Consider the following 8,871-nt stretch of genomic DNA (forward strand, 5'->3'; position numbering starts at 1 on the left):
TTGTTTCCTGATCTCCACATTCCTGTTCTGGCATGCGTGCACGCACACACGCGTGAACACACGGGTGCACACTAGTAAATAAATGAGTAAATAAATATAATACATTTTAATAGTTAAATCTCATTAGACATCCCTTCGCTGTCCATGTATTCCTCAATCCCCATTCCCAGCACTCCGCCTTCCTAGTAAAGGAGGAGTGCCATGTTTTCTCTTAACTCCAGAAGAGTAACTGTATTTTCCAGTTGTACCTGGGTCTCTAATGCCTGCTTCCCTGATTTTTTTCTTTTTCTCTTTTTCTTTTTTTTTTTTTTCTTTCTTTTTTTTTTTTTTTCATGATTCTCAGAGCACTTGAAGGCTTGCAAAGTTTCAAGCAGCCTCAGAGGGAAACTGCTGGTTGGTTTAAGTCAGTGAAGCCGTTATGAGCTCCTATACCCTGATACTAACGAGCCACAGGAAGGGGCTCGGCAGAGTAACTATTTAGAAGGCAGCATCAACCACTAAAGCGGCGCTTTTAAAACAGCACCGCAGGAACTCATTCATAGTGAGGTAATACGCTGGTGTCATGTTCTTTTCATCCTTCATTGTTGCAAAGGGCCTGTTCGCCTACGGGTGTCGCTGCTGAGCGTAGACCCAGCGCAGTCTAACCACACCTTGTCTTTCACTCTTGTTTAGAGAGACTTGAACAGGTGAGGGCAGTGTGGCCGTGTTCTTCTCTGGTTGTAGGCTGGGAGGGGCTGGTGAGCATTTATCACAGGATGGGCTTCTGTGGGGGGGACCCTGAGAAGGGGCCAGGAAGCAGAGCTTTGCTCAGAGTGAATGTGGCTGAGGAGCAGAGCTGGTTGCAGCAGGAGTTTCTTAATGGATCGTTTGGAAGGAAGAATGAAAGGAAACTAAAATGTAATTAGGAAGGAGCAGCAATCACATATGTTGTTCGTGTGTGTGTGTGTGTGTGTGTGTGTGTGTGTGTGTGTGTGTGCGTGTGTGTTTCAGACAATGTTCATACTTTCACTGTTCACACCATCGAGGCCTTAAGAGGGTTAGTGTAATCCCCTGCTAGCAGGGCTTCCTTTCTCTCCTGACACACGGATAGAAACCCCTGAGTTGGGCTTCTGGGGGAAGGAAGAACCTATGATTCCAGAGGCCATGGACTCAGGAGCTTACCTCTTGCCTCTCTCTTCTCTGCTCAAGCTAACCAAGCTAAGTTTGCTCTTGTCTGTCTGTCTGTCTGTCTGTCTGTCTGTCTGTCTGTCTCTCTCTCTCTCTCTCTCTCTCTCTCTCTGTGTGTGTGTGTGTGTGTGTGTGTATGTGTGTGTGTGTGTCTTATATATCCTTACTCCTTAAAACAACAACAAAGCGCTGGACATGGTGGCACATGCCTTTAAGGCAGGCGGATCGCTGTGAGTTCGAGGCCAGCCTGGTCTACAAAGGGAGTACAGGACAGCTAAGGCTAACACAGAGAGACTCTGTCTCGAAAAACAAACAAACAACAAAAAAACCACCAACAACAAAAATTCTATTCTAGATTAACATTATTAGACCATTTCCTCCTAATTCTTCCATAAAATCAAGTGTTTTTAATTTTGAGAATCGTGTCACAACGTGGTCACTAGGAGTCTAGAGAACGCCATTCCCGTGATCTAGAAAGCCCCACTGCGAGGTTGGCCTTATCTCTCGTTGCTGAGCCTTGCACGGCCTCCCTGTCCCTGTACTTTGCCTGCCTTGTTGCAGATTTGACTTTCTGGCCGCTGGCCAAGCACAGAACCCTGGCCGCAGTCACCCCATACTTCCCTTCCCTCTACTCCCCATGTATAAGCTTTCTTTTTCAAAAGATGGCTACCTTGTTCAAAACTCACCTGCATACCCCTCCTTCATTCACTCTCTTTTCAGGTCCTTCCTGGTCCCCCAAACCAGCCGGAGCCCCACTTCTGAGAGGCGCTCAGCAGTCCGTTCAGCCCTTGTGGATCGCGCTGCCATCTGAACCTCGGCAATCTGAGCATCGTGGCTTCTGACTGCCTCCACCACTATGCTCTGCGGTTGCTGGTGGCGTGGGAGCCTGTGAACATTTTTATTTCTTAACCAAAATGTGAGGTGTTTTTAGAATTTCATACATGCGTACTGCATTTTTTACAAAAGATTTACTTATTTTGTGTATGCAGCGCTCTACGTGTACACCGGCATGACAGAAGAGGGCACCAGATCTGAGTGTAGATGGTCCTGAGCCACCATGTGGTTGCCCAGAATTGAACTCAGGACTTCTGGAAGAGCAGCCCGTGCTCTTAACTCCTGAGAAACCTCTCCAGCCTGCGTACTGCATTTTTATCATTTCTATTCCCACCTCTCGCCCCTCCAAGGTAAACATATACGTATGTCCATACACCTAAACCTACTGAGTCCATTTGGTGCCCTTCGTCTGGTTTTTTTGTTTGTTTGTTTGTTTTTTTGTTTTGTTTTGTTTTGGTTTTTTTTGGGTTTTTTTTTTTTGGTTTTTTTTTGTTTTGTTTTGTTTTTGTTTTTTTTTTCGAGACAGGGTTTCTCTATGTAGCCTTGGCCATCCTGGACTCACTTTGTAGACCAGGCTGGCCTTGAACTCACAGCGATCCGCCTGCCTCTGCCTCCCGAGTGCTGGGATTAAAGGCGCGCGCCACCACGCCCGGCTTTCGTCTGTATTTGTGTGCAGGGTTAGCCATTTGGGACTGGATAACCTATCAGGAAACTCATCCCTAGAGACGATTCTCCCTCTCTCAGCAGCCATGACTGCCTGTAGTGGCCTTCATTTATGAACTCTTTAAGAAAACTCAGTCTCTATCCCCAGAGGATACCACAGAACTAAGCACACAGTAAGTGCACAATACACACCTAATGGCTGCTGGGTATGAGGTTTTCACTCCTCAGTTAGGACGCTGACGTGTATTCTGAGAAAGGAGGGGGTGGAAGTGAGCAAGCATTTCTTCCCAAGTGTGCCTACCTGTCCAGGGTATTAAAGACCAACAAGTTAGTGCTGTCACCTGCAGTGCCCCTCAGAGAACACCAGAGCATGGGTCACCCAGGAAAGCACCAGACTGAGGCCTTCCCTTGGAGTGTGATGCTGTGTGACAGTACATCAGACCCCTCAGAAAGCCTGGAAAAGATCTCTGTCTATTCACGCTATATGCAAGCAATGTATGGCTTTAGTTTACATGGCAACTCAGGGGTTCCATTCAGCATTCTGGGGTGAGACCCAGGGAGACTTTTTAAGACATCACAGGTAATCCCAGTGCACAACCCAGGCTGAGAAGCACTGCCCCCAAAGAATGTCAGCACCTCAAAACCAGCCTCTAAAGGACCCAAGATTCAGCCGTGCACTTACACCCACTCCAAGTCAGATCCCGCATCATTCAGCAACTGCCATAGTTTGGATCTTGAATGTCCACCAAAGCCCGTGTGTTAACAGCTTGGTTCCCACTCTGGCCTTATGGGAGGTGATGGGGACCAGTCACAGCGAGTTAGGTCACTGGAGGCACAGCAGGGAAGGAGCTTTTATGGACCCCATTCTTCTTTCTCTTTGATTTCTGGCTGACTCAGGTGGACAAGTTGCACCTGGGTGTGATTCCTTCCAGTGTGTGCTGCTTCACCATGGACTCAAAGCAACAGGGCATGCGCTGGAATTCCTGAAACTGTGAGTCAAAGTAAACCTTTCTGCTTTTTAAATTGTTTACCTCAGGTATTTCATTATAGTAACAGAAAGCTAACCACCATTTTCCAAACAGCATAGTCCTCAGCAATCTAAAAAGTTGTAGTTATTAACTGTTGTCCATCAGTCAATCTTGTCTGACCTTCACCCTCTCCTGAGAAGTGTTAAGACATTACTGATAGTTGCACTCCCAAAGAATCTGATGTAATTGTATATTGCAGCTTGATTTAAAAAACAAAAACACAAACAAACAAACAAACCCCCTGCTATTTCTAATGGGCAGCTCAGTTTAAAAACCTCTGCAGACTAAATCTTGCTGCTGTTAGCTAATTTCTCATCAAGAGGATGTTTTATAGTTGGTTTCATTTCCAAAGCCACCTCAGCCATTACTTCTCCAAGATAAGTAATCCCACATCCTTTCTTCTTTCCTAAGCATCCTTTCTCCCCAGCACCATCTTACTATATTCACACTTATATAGTAAGATGGTTTCTACAGTGAAGATTAAAGTATCTATCATCTCACATTTTTATATTTTCTATGTATAAAATGCCCCCCCTTTAAAAAGTTGTTCCTCTTTTCTGTAGAGGAATAGGGTGCAACAATTTGAAAACACAGCAAAGAAATAAATACCTTGGATTTAGAGTTTCCTGAGCCCAGCACACCCCCTCCCTCTGGGCCATCCATTTGCGTCTCCCACAGCCTCAATACCTCCCACACAGCTGTAGCCATCTCCCAGATGAGAAACCTATTGCTCAGCAAACAAATATTCGCCGTGCAATGGTGGCCTAATTAGTCATATTGGAAGCAAACAGAATAAAAGTGGGTGACTTAAATGTACAGTTTCCCAGACACACTTTTCTTCAGGTGTTGGGCATCTTCCTGTAAATGGATTACCTGCTTTCCTGCTGGTAACAGAGGCATGGAACAAAGGTGTGTTGGGAGGCCTCGAGTCTTAGGAATAAAGTCTAAGGCATGACTTAAGAGATAGGTACTAATTCACAAATTTAGAGAAGGTAAAGTATTAAACAGGATCCTGTGTGTGTGTGTGTGTGTGTGAGAGAGAGAGAGAGAGAGACAGAGAGACAGAGAGAGACAGAGACAGAGATAGAGAGAGACAGAGAGAGACAGACACAGAGACAGACAGAGACAGAGAGACAGAGAGAGACAGACACAGAGACAGACACAGAGAGACAGAGAGAGACAGAGACACAGAGAGAGAGGAGGAGAGAGAGAGGCAGAGAGAGATCTGACTAAGTGTAAATGGTCTGTAGGGAAGTGGCTGACAAGGACTGCATACCAGCTTATAGAACCTGCCAACTGAGGCAGGACATGTATTACTAGTTTATGAACGTGGGTAAAGTCTTTTAAAACTGTGAGTTCTGCTCCCACTTTCTTCTCTGCCTCCTATATATTCACACTATACACCAAGAAACCAACTTGCGAAACCCCAGTTGACACATCCCTAAGGCAAAATAGAGACGTGTGATACACAGGAAGAATGAATAATTTCAACAGTGAGGGAATCCTCATATTTCTGTATTTGGGAATGGCAAGCAGGGATGGAAAAAATAGCAACTTCTGTTTACATCTCACAAAGCAGAAAGCTACAGAGGAAGAAGAAGAAGAAAAACATGATGATACGGAGAGGAAACAAACAGGCAGATTCTTAGCCGTGCACACTGTGAACAGTGTGAACTTCCAAAGCACAGAAGGCCTGGAATGATTGCAAGCACAATTCCAGCCTGGGCCATGGGGTTAGCAGCGAGCCACAGAGTTAGAATGAGAACAGTCAGACACAGAAAGAGAGAAAAGAAGGAAGGAAAGTAGGAAGAGAATGAAAAAGCCAATATCTGACTCCTTTGTGTAGTGCTACAATTATGCTTTACAACGTTGTTAAAAGTAGTGCAAACCATTTGGTTCAGAAGCATGATGAAATTCAGAATTCACAGCAGTAGATGTAATGAGATGTGGAAAAAAATTTTAAGTAGAAAATACTAACTTCATTAAATGCAGGAGGTAGTCCAAAGGGAAGTTATAAACCAAATTGCATCTACCTTATAAAAGTTTAGCCCAACTGTATATACCCAAAATATTCTTCACCATACTGCAAAGACACTTGCTCAACTATGTTCATAGCAGCTTTATTCGTAGAAGCCAGAAACTGAAAATATCTTAGATGTCCCTCAACCGAAGGATGGATAAAGAAAATGTGATACATCCACACAATAGAATATTACTCAGCTATCAAAAACAATGACATCATGAAATTTGCAGGGAAATGGATGGGACTAAAAAAAGATCATCCTGAGTGAGGAAACCCAGAAAAACAAACATGGTATGTGCTCACTTGTAAGTGGATATTAGCCGGTAAATACAGGCTAATCATGCTACAGTCCACAGACCGTAAGAAGCGAAGTAACAAGGAAGGCCCAGGGGTGGGGAGGAGGGCGCTTGAATTTCACTGAGAAGGAGAAATAGAGAGAACATTGAGGGTAGGAAGATGGAAGAAACAGGTGGGGGAGAGGGCAAGATGGATAAAGTGGGGGTGGAGAGAGAGAGTATGGGGAGAAAGAACTGGGATGGGCACGGGGGCATCTCTGGGACAAGATAGAAATCTAGGACAGTGGAGACTCCTCGGGAATCTATGAGAATAGCCCTGGCTGGAACTCCCAGCAATGGGGGGTACAGAGCTTGAAATAGCCATCTCCTGCAGCTAGAACAGACTTCCAATGGAGGGAAGCCAAAACACCTTAGACCCACAAGTCCTCCTGCCAACAAGATGTACAGAGGAAAGATGGAGCAGAGATTGAGGGAACGGCCAACCAGTGACTGGCCCGGCTTGAGACCAATGCCACTATTAATGATGTCCTGCTGTCCTTCCAGAAAGCGCCTGGCATGGCTGTCATCTCGGAGGCTTCCCCCGGCAACTGATGGAAACGGATGTGAAGACCCCTGGTCAAACACTGGGCGGAGCTTGGGGAATTCTATGGAAGAGAGGAATTCTATTTCTTTTTAAAGGGATTGAAGGAGCCAGAAACGTCAAGGACACCACAAGAAAATATACAGAATCAACTAACCGGGGTCCATAGGTCCAAACAGAGCATACAACCGATGAACCTAGTCCCTCCGCCCATATGTAGCAGTCATGCGCTTGGTCTTCATGTGGGACTCCTAACAGTGGAAGAAGGCGCTGTATATGACTCTGTTGCCTGCCTTTGGATCCCTTTCCCCCAGCTAGGCTGCCTTGCCTAGCCACGGTGAGAGAGGATGTGACTAGTCCTACTGCCACTTGATGTGCTGGGGTGGCTTGGTACCCATGGGAGGTCTATCTTTTTCTGAGCCTTTTCTGAGGAGAGAGGGAGGACGGGAGGGTGAGGGGGTTAGGTGGGAAGAAAAGAGGGAGGGGAGGCTGCAAATGGCATGTAAAGTAAATTAATTAATTAAAAGTAGATTAAATCAAACGTTCAGGAGAGAGACAGAGACAGAGAATTGAAGAAGAAGCTTTGGATGTAGCTTACCCTACCAGGCCTTTGGCTAACGAGGGCCTTTGTCACTGGCCTCTTCTCTCTCCTTTCGCTTTCCAGCCACCAGGAAAAGAACAGGAAACCCCTCCACTCCAAGATGTTCTGGCTTGCCTTGGCCTAAAACTAATGAAGTCAGCTGACCTTGGGCTAAAACCTCTGGAACCATGTGCCAAAATAAAACTTCTCGCCTTCAAGAAAACGAAGATGAAGCCTTGGCCTTCCCAATGTTGGACAGGGAAGTGTGCACAGAATGGATTTTAAAGGCCATGGAAATTAGCTGCTTCTCTTGGCTTCACAGGGCAGTGCATTTCTCACCCAGACTATGTGAGCATGAAGGGCACGGTGTTTTCCTGTGATCTGAGCCCTCTTGCTATTCCCAGCCTTCTGTGACCTCCTGTTGGTGTGATCAGGAGCTATGAACAGCCTGTAGCCAAATGAAGAATAAGACCAAGGTGACATGACCACGTGACTGCGTGTGTGCAACTCTGTCACATAAGAAACTGGTTTTAAGACTCTTTAAGCTTCCTCTTGCTGTCTTGAGGATTCTATTAGCCACATTGTGGATAGCAGAGAAGCCAAGAAATCAGTTGTCCTCTGGTTGTTTCCCTGTTGAAAAGTGACACCTCAGTCCAACAACATACACATACATACAACAACATAATGTAGATTGTGATTTTCACATACACATAAAAATATGTCCAGCAAGTTGTCTCAAAATAAATTCAGTTAAATCTTCACAGTGACTATTTTATGTGGAAGTAGACTTTTAACTATCCTAGTATTATTTTTAAAAGCGAATGACTCACAACGAATTAAATACTACCTTTTCCCATACGATTTCAGAAGTAGATGTACATGAACTGTTTTTTTGAAAATAAGAAATATATTTTAAAGAATGCTTCAGAAATATTAATGCAGCTATAAAACAAAATTCATCATTCAACCGAGAGGTTAATTAGCTAAACATCTAGTGAAAAAGCACCTGAAGTAAAAGAAACTCAGAGAATTTTATCTTTAAGAATGCAGCAGGGAGGTGGTGTAGGCGCACGCCTTTAATCCCAGCACTCGGGAGACAGAGGCAGGTGGATCTCTGTGCGTTCGAGGCCAGCCTGGTCTACAGAATGAGTTCCAGGAAAGACGGAGCTGTTATGCAGAGACACTCTGTCTCAGAAAGAAAGAAAGAAAGAAAGAAAGAAAGAAAGAAAGAAAGAAAGAAAGAAGGCAAGATGCAGTGAGGAGCCTGGGAAATGGCTTAGTCTGTGAAAGGTGCCACACAAACTTGGGGACCTAAGTTCAACCCTCCTCTGAGGCCGTCCTCCATGCCAGGACTCACATGAAAAGCTGAGCACTGTAGCACACATGCCTGTAATCCCAGCAGAGGAAGCAGAAGCAGGAGGACCCCTGGGACCTGTTGACCAGCCAGCAGAGCTGAATTGGAGAGCTCTGGGTGCAGTAAAAGACCCTGTCTAGAAAAATAAGGAACAGAGCGACTGAGGAAGACACATGCTGTCCAGCCTCCAGCCTCCAAATGGACATACACACCACACACATACATACAAGCACAGGGGTGCAGGTAGGTGACTGAAGCAAACACCAACATCACACGTATTACAGAGACACCTTCTTTTGCCTGAAGTGTCATTCATATACTTCCCAGCACTATTAAGGGAATAAAA

General features: G+C 45.2%; 2 long non-coding RNA genes across 2 annotated transcripts; both read left to right on the top strand.

The window, feature by feature from the left end:
* Positions 1-1,896: 1,896 nt before the first annotated feature.
* LOC311588776 lies at positions 1,897-3,667 on the top strand. The gene is made up of 3 exons (XR_014776335.1): positions 1,897-2,351; positions 2,749-2,837; positions 3,562-3,667. It is a non-coding gene; the product is annotated as an uncharacterized lncRNA (long non-coding RNA).
* Positions 3,668-5,639: 1,972 nt separating this feature from the next.
* Positions 5,640-7,030, top strand: LOC311588775. The gene is made up of 3 exons (XR_014776334.1): positions 5,640-6,006; positions 6,555-6,875; positions 6,910-7,030. It is a non-coding gene; the product is annotated as an uncharacterized lncRNA (long non-coding RNA).
* The last annotated feature ends 1,841 nt before the right edge of the window (positions 7,031-8,871 follow it).

The sequence above is a fragment of the Acomys minous genome (genome assembly GCF_964271855.1).
Source record: "Acomys minous genome assembly, chromosome: 17".
Classification (NCBI taxonomy): domain Eukaryota; kingdom Metazoa; phylum Chordata; class Mammalia; order Rodentia; family Muridae; genus Acomys; species Acomys minous.